A 14,722-nucleotide genomic window follows, 5' to 3' on the forward strand; every position below is an offset into this window, starting at 1 on the left:
TCAGAAAAGCCACTGCCTTTTTCATTAAAATTTTTATTGTCATTTAATGGTCTATATGTTTTATGTTTACTCATTTGACATTTTCGAATGTTGGAAACAAAGAATTTCAAGCTCTGGAAACATTTCTTGCAGATTTATATATATTTTATGTGAAAACGCATAATAAGTAGGTAATGTTGAAAAATGCAGTAAAAGTAATGTACATAACAAGTTTAATTAATTGTAAAAAGAACCTAAAAATAAAATTTATTACTCGTTTCGAATCTGAAAGAATGGGCGAAACCAACTGAATTTTAATATTGTTCTAATTCAGGGGTTTGCAACCATTTTTGGAAGAATGCTGCTTTCTAAAATGGGAGGAAAAAAGCAGCATTAAAATCAACACTTAGACCCACTCTTATTTTCTACAGTCATCTAACACATTATCAACAATGCTGTATCAACTGCATTGTTGATAATGCGTTAGATGACTGTATGATAGCAGTCTGGTTTTAATGGTACACAGAATTGTTGGAATTACAAAACAGATAAATAAATTGTACTTCTTAAGAATTGTAATATTCTTGTTACCATGACGAATTTCTTAGGGATCTAATGTTAACAGTTTCGTAAATATACTTTATCAATGTCTTTAACAAATAATTAGTGACAAGACATATTGAAATAAATCTTTCCTAATAAGGTTTTTAATCTATACTATTCTTCCGGATTTTAAACTAGTGGTACCCGCACGACTTTGCCCGTAGTAGAAAACTAAAAGGTATTTTGGTTCGCCTGTATATTGACAAATAATGTATGATGAATTTCTCGCCAATTGGCTTGCCCATGTTACGGTTCCACGTTATGATAACTTGGTAATTTACTCGTCCATCTTATGAGAATTTTTCTCCGGAAAATGTTTTCAAAATTGGAATAGAAAAAGAACAAAATCGAATTTTCGAACAATCACTTCGAGGTGCACACCCCCATGCTACAAACTAACTAGGTGCCAAAGTTCATGAAAATCGGCCGAATGGTCTAAGCGCTGTGCACGTCAGAGAGATCCAGAGATCCAGACAGACTTTCAGCTTTATTATTAGTAAAGATAACTAATACAAATGCGTCATTTCGTTGATTCATAACTTTTGGTCAGTGAATACCAAATAGTGTTTATAAGTGTTTATAAGTGAAATAAATGCAGTAGTTTTCTTTTAAAACTCGAAATGGAAAAACGATGCGTGATACATTCGAGGACCAGTTGTTGTCACCCTAGTGGCCATACGAAGCGAAAGTCCTTTGCTAAATAAATTGATCTTTTTGTACAAGAGTAAGGCTTAAGTAATATTTGCTGAAGTGCTTGAAAGCTGGTCGGGGTGTACGAGAAAAAAGTTGTCATTTGCAGTGAGAGGCGCAAAACGAGCATATTTTTGAGCTTTTGAAAATGAGAGAAAAATAAAAATTTTATTAGAAAATTCCACGCGCTTTCAGCACTGCCTTGGAATACATCAAAATATAAAGTTAAAGTTAGTGCTAGTTACATTGCATGGTTACGCAGTATTTGTAGGGGAATGTGGGGCAACGTGAAGTAGTTAAGATAACTAAGCTTTTTTAAAATGAACAAATTGGAAATTTATATTGAAAATTACAAGAAACAAGTATTTTATTAAAAAACTTGCATTCAAGCATTATTTTGTGTTTTTGGGAGTAAATTTGTACCTTCTAAAAATGTGAACATTTTTTACTTTTTTTTTTTTTTTTCAAAAGTGAAAAAAAAAATGAAAGAAAAAAATAATAATTTGAATTTTGACATCTTGAATCCAAATGATGTATTTCGCGTGTGTGTTTGTGTGTGGGAGGGTATGTGTGCTTGTTTGTAGGGGTATGTGTATGTGTGTGTAGGCATGTGTGTTTGTATCTCTGCGCAGGCATAAGTGCATGGGTTGTTGTGTGTATGAATGTGTGTGTGTGGGGGGGGGGGTATGTGTGTGTAGGCATATGTGTTTGGTCTGTGTGCAGGCATGAATGTGTGGGTAGTTGTGTGTATGTGTGTATATGTGTAGGTGTCTGTGTGTATGCGTTTGTGTGTGTGCGTGTGTGTAGTTGTGTATGTATGCGCGTGTGTGTAGGATATGGATGCAACCTGGAGACGGCTTTTGCTAGAGGAGCAGCATCGTGAGGAGCCGGTCGACGGTGATCCTGCGGAGGGTGCTGGTGGGAAAATAAAATGATAGCACACTAAAACAGTCAAATAAAAGCAATAAGCAATCGTGATTGCTAAATAAAATATTTTTATATTGAAGTATTTTCTACTTGATTATTGAAAAATTTTCGAACAAATAGACGCGTAAATAAAAGAAAGAATGAGCATATGAGTAGATGATGAAACAATTGACGAAGAAATAAATTAACTAATTATTACATGAGAAAAATAAATGAGTGAATAAATAAGTGAGATATTAAATTAAGGAATGGAAATGGGCGAGAATTCATTAATAAATAAATACATAAGTGATTTAATATGAACGGACCGTAATCGAACTGAAGGCAGTACTCTTAATAAATTAACTCAGTTAAACTTTAAACTTGCTAAAAATATTTTTCCCAGCAGTGAGAAGTCTGCATTCAGATTTTACCAATTCGGGAAACTTTTCGACAAAAAAAACTTGATTTTCACAGGAGATTGATGAAAATCAGTAAAATCCTGGAACTTTGCCTGAAACTAATCTGTGACGGTTCGGAATTTTCTCAGTGTATTTACTCCCAAAATTTAGAAATTTTTCTTTTTGAATATATGGGTGATTCTCCAAAAACCTGACATTTTCCAATCACATTTAAAAAATAAATAAATAAAAATGCCTGAGAAATATCTGAAAAAATATAACAACCCTTTTTTAGGAACTTAATAAGAGAAAAAAAAAGGAACTCACTTTAACTTTCTGTTACACCCTCAAAAGAGGGGTCAAAATTTTCGTACAGCAAGAGACTGACAAGCAGCACCAGGAGAGTTACAAAATAAATTTCTTTATGGGTTATCGAAAAAGCAACCATAGTAATAAAGAAATAACTGAAGCCTAAATCAAAAAGTATGGTTATTAAATAAAAAAAAAATATGTAAAACCTCCTTTAACGGTCACCCCAATTTTTTTCGAGTACAAGTCCCACATAGGTTTTTCCATATTATTCACACTGAATAGCTTACACTTCGAATAAAGAACAGTCATTAAAACGAAAAAAAATCGATTTGCTACATTAAAACTTTCTTTAAGTTAGCCATACACAGTAGGGTGTCCCGTCCATATATGAGTAAAAAAATAAATTTGAGCTACACTATCACAAGAGGTGTCAAAATTTGCGAAATTTTTCACAGATCACGAAAAAGGTAAAAAAAAATGGAATTGCGTGTCATCTTGAGGGCTCTACCGCTCTTTGAAGTTTTGCATATTTCACATTTTTGACAGACTTAAACGATATGATTTAAAAAATACAAAAATAAAGTTTAGAAAGCATTTTATTTAAGAAACTAATGAAACAAAGCACAAGAAAACAAAATAAACAAACTACAGTTTATAAATAATGACAAAAGTTTAGAATTTAAACTTATTTTTGTGTCCAAAATTTGGCATTTCTGCGCAAGATTGCAACCTGGTTCTAACGAAGTCATCTCTAGAAGTAGCGTTAGTAACACTTTGTGAAGCCTGTGTTATTAGTTTAACACATCTTTCCACAGATTGTGAGTGGCAAGGAAAGTCAACGATTTCCAAGCTATTATCTTTTGCCATAATTTGAAGGTTCTCGTTAGAAATATGTCGAAGAACCGGTGGTGCTGTAACCTGACACTCTTGCCAGACAATTATTTCCGTATAATCTTTAGCAGAGAAGTTAATTTTTGGTGTTTTAAATATTCTGCGTTTAGTGCTACTTTCAGCCTCTCTAGCTTTTTTTATTCTTCGTAATGCTAACTCCCGAATGTGCTCCCTATCATCAAACAACATACTGACCAGCAGGTTTTCTGGGTGCGCAAAAAAGAGCATTTCTTTCGATAACAGAATACACAACAGATTTCAAGTTTTCGGGTAAAAATCGAGAGTACACAATCATTTGAAAAAGATGTTTGGCTACTTCCTTAAAAGATGACTTTTGCTTGATTAAGAACCAAACTGGAGCGTACACTTTAACCACGTAGTTAACAAGTAATCGCAAATTTTCTGTTGGATTAAGAGTACTTACATAAAGTCCGAGCATATGATTAGCAGAAGTAAGCCATCTCGAGTGCGCCATTTTTCAGGTTGGCGATTTGCCAGCTCAGGACTACAGAAACCAGTTGATACAGCTTGACAAATCTCATAAAGATATTTTTGATCCGTGCTTAGTTCATCAACCACATTTTTCGGCAAATTAGGCAAATTATCATCCACCGCGCAAAAAAACAATGTCATTTTATTTTCACAACCAGCTAACTGTTTTCCAATAGGTCCGGAATATTCTTTAGGACCCAAAGTGCAACCATCTAAGGTCAAGAATAAATGAGGAAGGGGTAATTCGTTGGCATGAAGCATACACACACACCATTGCAAATGGTCTTTCCAAATAATCCTCTAAATATTGAATCACGCCACCCTTCCAACCGGTGTTTATTGCAGTTCCGTCACATCCAATGCAAATCACGTCTTCTAAATTCAAGCATTGACCTTCTAATAGAGCTGTAATCGAAGTTAGAATTGCCTTTGCAGTACCACGACTTGGCGTTGTGTGTCCCAAATTAATTGATCCGGGTTCTGCTAAAATTGAGATGTGCTCTTCTAAAATTTCTTTGCGATGGTAACGAGCTCCTATTTTCTCATTTATCAGAGTCTTGTCTTTACGTCCATCAAAGTAAATGCTTTTTATAACAATACTTCCAATATCTTTGGAAGCTTCTTTCCGAGCTTTAGCTACAGCTCTTTGGATTTTGTTTTTATCAACAACTAGAGTTAAATCTTCTTTTGAAACCAAGCCGACATCAGCTAAAACTGCAGAAGCAACAGCAGCAGCAGATCGCGTCGACAAACTGCATCTATCACAGACCTTAGCAACTGTTGGCAAGATCAGTGTATTCCTATTTGTCGTTGAAGTTGATGGTGTCCCTGTAGAATCCGTATTCGTCTCTGTTATGGGATACGTTTCTGGAGAAAATTCACGCATCGAATCGTCATCAAAATTTGCTGAGACAGAATCGTTATTTTCAGTAGAAGACTTTTTTGCTGCCTTTTCAAGTTTTCTCTGCTGTTGTTTCATTAATCTAGCTGTTTCTTTCTTATCGACACCTCTTATCACCATTTTCCTGTCATTTCTTTGATCCAACAAGAAACTTCTCTCATTGATGGGAACTTTTTTAGGTTTGAAACACGAACAAGACTCAAATACAGGGCACTTACAAGCCGCAACGTCGAAGAGCTTCTCAGATGACTCTAAAAAGCACTTCAGTTTATTTTCAAAACTATCACTTCGTTTGCTTCTGGGGTATCGTTTCAAATTGACGTACTTTTCGAAATAGAATTTTAATAATTGAATTACTCGTTCCTTAGTTACGATTGGAATTGAAGCTTTTGTCCAAATACTGTTGATTTTTTCAGAAACAATTGTATATATATCTGAATTGGAAGGTTCCTTTCCATTATGCATACATTTCTGTTCACTCCTGACAAATAAAATAAATTTTATGACGTCTTTTACAGTAGGTAGCTGCCGATCATCAAGTTCCTTGTAGGGTCCCAGTATAGCACAAGTAGTCTCACTACGTCTCGAACTCATTACTTAAAACTAACAGAATCGGCATATAACACTAACAATTGCAACTGTACTTTTATAGCATTAAAATTACTTTGGCTACGAAGAAAACACCCGTGAGTCAAGCCAAGAAAGTCCTCGAAACAAGTAAAAGGAATTAGCAAGTTGAAACCAAACAAAGTCGAAGTCGTCAGTAACATATTGTTGCAAATCGAGACGTGGCGCCAAGCTTCGTGGACGATTCTACTGCGGAAATGGGGGTTATTCCCATATAGGCATTTACAGTAGTAATCACCATATGTTTTTTTTTTTTTTTTCTGTTCGTGTTGATATTACGAATCACGATCTTTTTATTTCAGCTGTCGAGCTTTTATTTCACAGTAAATTTATAACTTTACTCACAGTACTTCTTTTTCAGTTGCCATAAAAATGACAATTTTTCAAAACTTTGACGATCGGTAGAGCCCTGAAGATATAGTTTTATTCTATTTTTTAAATTATTTTTGTAATTTAAGATCGATTTCGCAAATTTTGAGAGGTCTTGCATTAAGAAAAACGAAAAAAATTTTTTTGGGACACCCTAATACACAGTATGATAAAATTTACAAAAAGAAAGCTACCGTCTTATTACCTACGAATTGTTTTTTGGTTCAGGAAATACAAACATAAAAACAAAAAGAGAATCAGCAATATTAATGACATATATTTTACTTTTTATTTAAAGCAACTACGAAACTTATAGCAACTTCACTAACCTATTCGAGCAACATTTAGCTGAACAAGTGTTTAACCAACAAATCTCTTTTGGAAGGATTCGTCTGAACAACAACAAAAAAATAATAAATAAATAAATAAATCGAATTATTCGGAACTCCAGCGCTCGAATACGCTACCTTGCGGTGATTTATAAAACTGCCGATGAAACTAAAACATTGCCACGTTGCGTTCCACGTGTGTCTGTTGACATAAACACAGGCAGTTCGTTCTGAGTATTTATTAACGCAATCGATGAGTCTTAGTTTGCTTTCAGCTACTGAAATTAATTCGTCCCTTAGTAGTATTCTCGAGCTTCTCAAAATAATGATAGTTTTCCTTCTTTCCTTCTAAAATATGAGTTGATTGAAAATGGTGAAAGCGAAAACTGGATTAACAAACTTGGATAACGTTATACAAGGTAAAAAATTTTATTGTTTTGTATGAATTTGTAAGAATATGAGTTTTTTTTAATCTTAAATTAATTTAACTAACCATCTTTTACAGCAGCATTTAGTTGGAATGGACGGTATGCAAAATATTTTCTTGACTATATTATCGTAGAACAAAATGAAAAATGTTTCACCGAGAAAGAATTTACTTTATTCCTTTTATTCTCAGCTGAAAGGTTTCGCCAAATTTGTTTAGGGTTATAGTTTTAGTATTGTGCGAGCAAAGTAGCCTTGGCGAGATTTCGCGTTTTTAGTTAAACCATTTTTAATTTTTATCATGAGTGGAATAAAATGGTAGTAAGATTACAGAATTCGATAAGTAAAAATAAATAATGGTCAATCAACTGAAAAGAAAACTACCACCATATATCCGTAAGAATTCTGTAGATGATTTGCATAACTTGACATAATTAAATCGTAACTCAGAAATTAGAAAAATCGAAACAGAAAATTTTTAAATTAACCGATTCGGGAATTCGAGAGAAATAACTCAGCAACAAATGCAAAACAATAAGCGCTAGCCAAGCAAGGCAAAGAAGTATCATCTTCTTTCGATAATAATTTGTAATGTCATATTGAATTTTCTAGCATTAATTGTTGTTCTTGTCAGGCCACAATCATTATTTAGTTTTATCAAGAATTGATAAATATCGAATTCAACATCGTGGAAATAGCTGCTTAGAACTACGAACTACGTAGTTTGCATTAATCTTTGACGTTTAGTAATGCTTCTTGAATTCTCATTTCTTTCTACGTGGGCCAGAATATCCACAAGACTTTGAAAATTAATTTAAAAAGAACAAAGCGAAAAATATCATACATACGAACAAAAATCACAACACTTTTAGCATTTTCTTCGTTACCACATGCGATTGTTTTAGTTTTTATGTCGGCCATTAGACAGTGACTGCAGTGCCCCCTATAGTTCGTTGGAGTTGCGAATTCCATTGATACATTTTTTTATTTATCGTTTGCCAAATTTAACTTTATATTTTTCAAACAATCTTATTTTCCAACTAATGTATTGGAAATAAATCCTTCTATTCTACGGGATGCATCACCAGTGCTTGAGAAAAATGCTAGAAGAGTGATTTTTTTTTGCACCAGGAGTATGGCACTTTTTTAGGACAGGGGTATGACATTTTCCGTACAATTTGCCTGTTACGAAGACCCAGGACTATCCTTAAGGTAAATAATGTTATTTTTCCATTCTCTAACCTCTTAATGCAACCACACACTATGAGTAGAGTTAAAATTTTCGTTTATTTAAAACAGAAAGAGGAGAATGACAGCGAAAATGTTGCATGCCCTATTCTTGAATTTCAAAATGTTAATGAGAACAGCAGACAAAACATATCAACGAAATACTCAAGGAACCTAACAAAATGGTGACAATAAACAGTTTTATAGTGCAGCAGATTAAAAATTCTTTTTTTTATCTATTAAAATTGAACTCATTCCTAGGACAGGAGAATGACATGAAAACCAGGGGACAAAGTTTTAAACGATGTACCTTGATGATTTAAATAATTTAACTTATTTAAAGAATGCTATGTTACACCTTTAAGTATGCTTACTTATGTACTACAAATTGAATTTGTGGAATGGTGATATAAATTTTTTAAATAATTTAAGTCCATTTGAGAAACGGATGGGGTCACGCCAAAAGTGTGACTTTCTGGTAACATAAAATTTTTGTAAAATAAACTACAGTCGACTCCCGACTTACGCGAAGGATACGTTCCAAGGCTCCTCGCGTAAGTCGAAATTTCGCGTTGTGGAAAAATGTGTGCATAAACATTTTTTAGAAACATACCAAATTTTTTCGACTTTGTAAGCACCCCCTCAAACTGCTTTAAAGCATTCCTCAACTATACATTACAGTTTCTTACATAAAGAACTAAACTTTTACTGTATTTAAAAAAAAAAAAGCTGTTTTTTTCAACATAAAATAGTTAAAATGCACAAAAAGAATAATTGATAAAATAAAACAACACGGTACGTACAGTATGTAGTAATAATAAAATTCTGCACTATAATAGTACTGTACAGTAGATACAGTAATAATATTTATGAGTTAAAAAATGAAGATTTATGCTGCATAATCAGATCGTTATTTTTTATTAAATACATTTTAAAATACGGTTGCTTCACCTTTTCTTTTATAACGTTTCCATTTATGGCACCAAGCCCCTCTTCCCAATCTCTTTAATCCACAATGCAAGAGCAGCTTCTATTTTCATATACTTTACTCAGACACTGCAGGCTTTAACATTGAAACTAACTAAATTCTGAACTTATACAGATATCATTTTGTTTTGACTTTTAACTGTACGTATGGAAGACTCACATTCCCCCCCCCCTCCCCATCTTCATAAACTTTAGATGAAACAGCTCAATAAGGTGCCATCATATTTCATCAACTTGAATGTTTAGATTGAAAAAAGAAAAATGCTGAGCGGTTTTTTTATGCACTAACAACGTGATGCCTACACTAGTTTGATGTGGGAACTTTCGATGGTCAGTGTGATGCTAATGGGATGTAATAACATTCACAAAATATATATTTAGTTGCCAATAACGAAGCCGATACTTCCTTCTAAAGAAATTCGTGTTGGGAACGAGGAATTCGCTCGCGTCAGCTCTAAAATTCGTCACTCGTGGAAAATTCGCGTTATAGCCATTTCGCGTAAGTTGAATCGCGTTGTAGCGGGAGTCGACTGTAAACGAGTTATTGTATCAATTAGAGTAGAATAACATTAGGTAAGTTACTTCAAATCATAAAAAAAAAATTAAAACACTTTCTGAGTTAAATAATTTTTGTGTTAGGCTACTGGGACATAATATTGTTCGAATTTTGGAGAATCACCTATATATCTTATCGTTCAGAAGCACTATATTAGTTTTTTCCATGAGCGTATGGCGATTTTATTGATAAGAATTTTAACCATCTTTAAAATTAAAAATAATAATAATTATAATAATCAATTTGTTTGGGACAAATTAAAGTTTTCGCTACCTAGGATTACAGTCAGGTGTTTAAATATTCTTCTTATTTCGTCCTGATTTATTTTTCGAAGGGCTTTCTTTTTTTACCCTTTTCGAATTTATCTGCTCTATAGTTGTTACTCCAGAATTGTTAAATTCTTAATATTTTCAGATTTTTTATTCACACTAAATATCATGCAGAAAAAAACGTTAAAAAATTGTAATATTTTGAAAGTTTCACTATAAAACATTAAGCGATCATCAAAAGTAAAGTATCTATGCAGTATAAATGTGCACAATTGAAATATTAAAAATAAATGAACATTTTAAGGCGGACAACAGGAAAAATCTTTGATAGAAGAAATTTTTTAGTGAGATACGATTTAAATAATGATCATCCATAATTACCATATCTAAGCGTTTAAAATCAAATAATAAACCAAAAAGGTACAGAAATAAAATAACAGGAACGCAAATGATACAACCCAAAAGAAATTTCAAAATAAAAAAAAAGATGAGTACTCATATATGATAATAGCCGGTGATCGAGTAACCCACGTGTTTCAACAATAAAACTCGCGTCACGGCGTGATAATTTGATAATTCGTAACTCCAATAAACTATAGGAGGCGCTGTAGTTCCTGTCTAATGACGGATGAAAAAGGTAAAACAAACAAATGAAGTAACTTATAACTTGCTTTGACACTTAGTGAATGACAGCAATTTTTCATCGTGTTTGGAAGCTTTCTTTTCTATTCTTCTGAAATTAAATTACATCACGAACTGTCTGAAGCCTGTAATTTACCCCAAAGAAAACACGTGGAATGAAACGTTTTACCCTTTTCTTTAATATTGCTAATCACCGCAAGGTAGCGTATTCGAGCTCTGGAGTTCCGAATATGTTTTGGTAATGCTTGACAAACAGGGAAAGGCTTTTTTTTTTTTTTTTTTTGACAAGGCTGAACTGGATCCGGTCACTTAACTGTTTTACTGGTAAGACTGTGTCATTTCATGGGAATGAAGAAACGAAAAAATGGTCAACAATGAACGCTACCTTCTGCAGTTTAGGGTTAATCCACTGGAGTTAGGGTTACAATTTTAACTATCAAAACATCACCAAACAGGCAATGGCTTCGTTAAAATGTAGAAGCAATTTTCACCCGTCATACCTTGACGAGCGACTTTCTAGTAAGTAATAATAATCATTATTTGCACGTGCAGAAAAAAGCAGAGGATAATATTTCTTAGTAGCGACGTGATTTCTGCAGATATTTTCCTACCAACGGCAATGGAGCAGGTGACTCTCTATCTACCAATCATAAAGTGAATAAAAAGCAGCAGAAAAGTGAAATTAATAAGCTTTTCCGCTGCTTTTCTTAGTAAGGCCCCTTTTCTTAGTAAGGAGATAATACATGGGCCAAAAATTTTTCCATTCCAATTTTAATGTTAAATATTAATTACATTTCAGCTATACTTACGTAGAAATGCTTTCTAAAGAAATCAAGACCGTACAGAAGAAGTTAAGAAACAGATTTGTTTAGATTAAAATCCATCAGAGAATGTTGTTACACTTTGCTGAAAAATAGGGAACTCATAATGTGGCAAAAAAAGCTCACTTTATAACATTTCAGTGACCTAATTGCATTCTCATTTCAGACGATAATAGCGTCCAAACAATACCAAATACACTCTCCATTTTGATGTTTATTTTACTGCCAGTGAATTCAGTTCACTTCGGACTAAAATTATTTTGTACGATGACTGATGGTGTGCATTTTGCTTCGCTTCCTCCCAGCACAAAACCATTTTATGGGGCATTTCGAAGAGGATGAAAACCAAACAATTTTACCATCCCTCCGAACATTGTAACCTTTTTGACAGGCGCCCTGTCGTGACAGCTAGAACGAAAAGACCCAACCAAGCGCATCTGTCGGCATTCGTCACATAGGGTGGACTGACCGGAAATTATTACTATCTATGCCGGAATGCGTTCTCACTCCTCATTTTGTTTACTCCCAACTTCGCATCATAAAATAGGGGAAAGGTATCTGAAGCCAATTGCTTTTCCGTCAACAGAGTATAGATTAGCGGTGCGATTTCAATACATAAACATCACAATAATTCTTGACACATCAACAAAAGAAAACTCTTGTTGAACAAGATTAGGTTAGGGGAGAATATCTGAATCCAGAAACTAAAATATGCTTTTAACGGGGTGCCCACCTAGGGGGGTCCTGGTGCAGACTGCGTCATTGAGATCATTAGGGGGGTTGTTTTGAGGGGTATTTGTCTCATTTGGGGGCTGTTGCTTTTTCGGGGAGTGTTCGCGATATTTAGGGGTTTGCGCTCTTGCTGTAAGGATGGGGGGGGGGCACACCTGCTTTTAATTTTAAATGTCTGAAAAAAACAATTTAAGAAGTAAAATCCTAGGTGCAATTTAAATAAGAAAATGCTTACTGCGGAATTTTTAAAACAAACTGAAAAATGCAATCAATGAGACCAGAACTTCTTTCTTTTGTGTGATGCAAACAACTTTTGCCCGATTACTTTCGAGATTCGCCAATCCTCCCGCGTCTAATGGCGGCCAGTGGTTGTCACTACCTTAGTCTAGTTGTACTACAACTGTGATATCTTTAATATTGAATTTAAGAATAGGCCAATTTTCCCAGTAATCCAAGGATGATAATAACAGTAAATTATGCGACGAATAAATACCTTTGTGCTTGAAAATTAAATGAATGAATTACCAACGATTTGATGCACAAAAATTGCAAAGTACTGCGTGTTTCGGTGTTACAAGGAACACCTTTATCAATGCAAAGAAATGTGAGCTCTTTTATGAAAAGTCATGAGGAAAGCCCATGTCTGCAGTACTTTGCAATTTTTGTGTATTAAATCGTTGGCAATTCATTCTTTAAACCAGTTGGTCAGTAAAATCCTGATAGAATAGTTATTGAAAAACAAAAAACAAAAAAAAAAAAAACTAAACCCGTTTTGGAAAAGAATTGTATGACTTTCACCCCTTTGGCACAAATAAATAACGAAAAGAAATGACTTACGAAAAAAGCAATTCAAGTTTTTTTTTCGAATAAATCCTTAGTAATATTTTTAATGCAAGAGTGACTGTTTGTTAGTTGAAGTTTCGTATACACGTTGTCAGGGGTGCCGGAGTTTATAGAGGGTGATTTTCCTTTAGAAAGGAAATATTCAATAATTTTTATTCCAATTTTTTAGAACGTCTTAAATTTGAGAGTACCTCATGGAAAAAATGTCATCGTTTTTCAGTTTTTGCAGCATGCCAATACCCTTAAAAAGCAAGATAAATTTTACCCAAATTTCGAGGGATAATTAGAACACCCCCCCCCCTCACAAAGTTGTCATTTTAAGTTACTTTCACATTCTAAACGAAGCTTAACTTGATTTTTAAAGATTTTCATCCACATTTATGTCAGATCTCGGCCATATTTGGCAGGGAGGTACTTTTGCACCTGGGAAGTGCCGTAGGAGGGGGAAAGGCTCGAACGTCAAAAAAAGCCCTGAACCGTTAGAATTAAAATTTTAGGTCCTGAAAATGTATTAAATGGCTCTTTCTACACGAAATAATTATCCGATCTGATCGATTTTAGTGTCATTCGAAAGACGCCAAAAATACACTCTTATTAGATTATCTACCTTCGAATTTGAAACCACCAAGGCACTTAAATCCCCAAGAGAAAAGTCATAAGCATTTTTAAGTAAGGGACAATCAGTTTTAAATTGGAAATTTTGCGTCTGCACGCGAGCTAAGTTTTAATTCGGGTGAATAAAATTATTGAGAAGAAAAATCTGCTGCCATTTTTTTCTCGAGATTGAACAAATAATATTCTTGTTTATGCTTTGAGTCTTTTCCTGTAATCAGATAGTTCAATTCTTTTCCCCTTTTGGTTGTTTTTCTGCGATTTACTAATTTTTTGTACTGCCGGCAGTTGATAATCAAAGATTTCTGTAGTATGAATGGAAACTTTTACGAATCACTTTTACTATTCGGTACTTTAATATTTTCCATTAACGTTGTTTTAAGAATGATTGATGCTCTAATGTATTTTGAGGGACAAGCGCGTCGTTATTCTAATGGAGACTTTTAGAGAATTTATTCAAAGGGAATTTTTTTTTTTTTTTTTGAATCTCTTGTTCCAATTCTGATGGGGGTCAAAAGAAAGAACGTTGATTTTTTTTTTCTCATTCTTAAATGGGTTTTTAGTACTATTTTTCTTATCTAGACATTTTTTAGAGGAACTGTTGATGTTATTTCAAAAATGCATCCCTTATTCTAACTGGGATATTTTGAAACAGATGTCCTTATCATAATAAGGAATTTTAAGGAATGTTTTTCTTTTTCTAATGGAGAGTTTGGAGGACTAATGGTTCGTAAGTTTTAGATTGAAGACTACAGCCTCTAAAATTTAGAAGCAGTAGTCTTTAATCTGATAAGGATCTTTAAGGACTATTGTCCTCACGGAATAAAGGATTTTTAGTGACTAATGTACAGATGTTACTAGGGATTTTTGGGGACTGCTGTCCTAACTCCAATCAGGATTCAAAGGGTCTATTGACGCTTTTGGGGGATGGGTGCCTATACACAAATGATCCTTTTATCAATATTTATTCTTATTCATTCGGGTATTTTGGTTTTTAGGGGAGTGTAAACTTTATTTACGAAGTTTTCTCATTCGAATGGAAATTTTTAGGAACTAAGGTCCAAATTTTCACGTGATTTTTAGGAACTGTCGCATTTTTACACATTT

This window comes from Uloborus diversus, chromosome 1, assembly GCF_026930045.1.
Source record: "Uloborus diversus isolate 005 chromosome 1, Udiv.v.3.1, whole genome shotgun sequence".
Taxonomy (NCBI): domain Eukaryota; kingdom Metazoa; phylum Arthropoda; class Arachnida; order Araneae; family Uloboridae; genus Uloborus; species Uloborus diversus.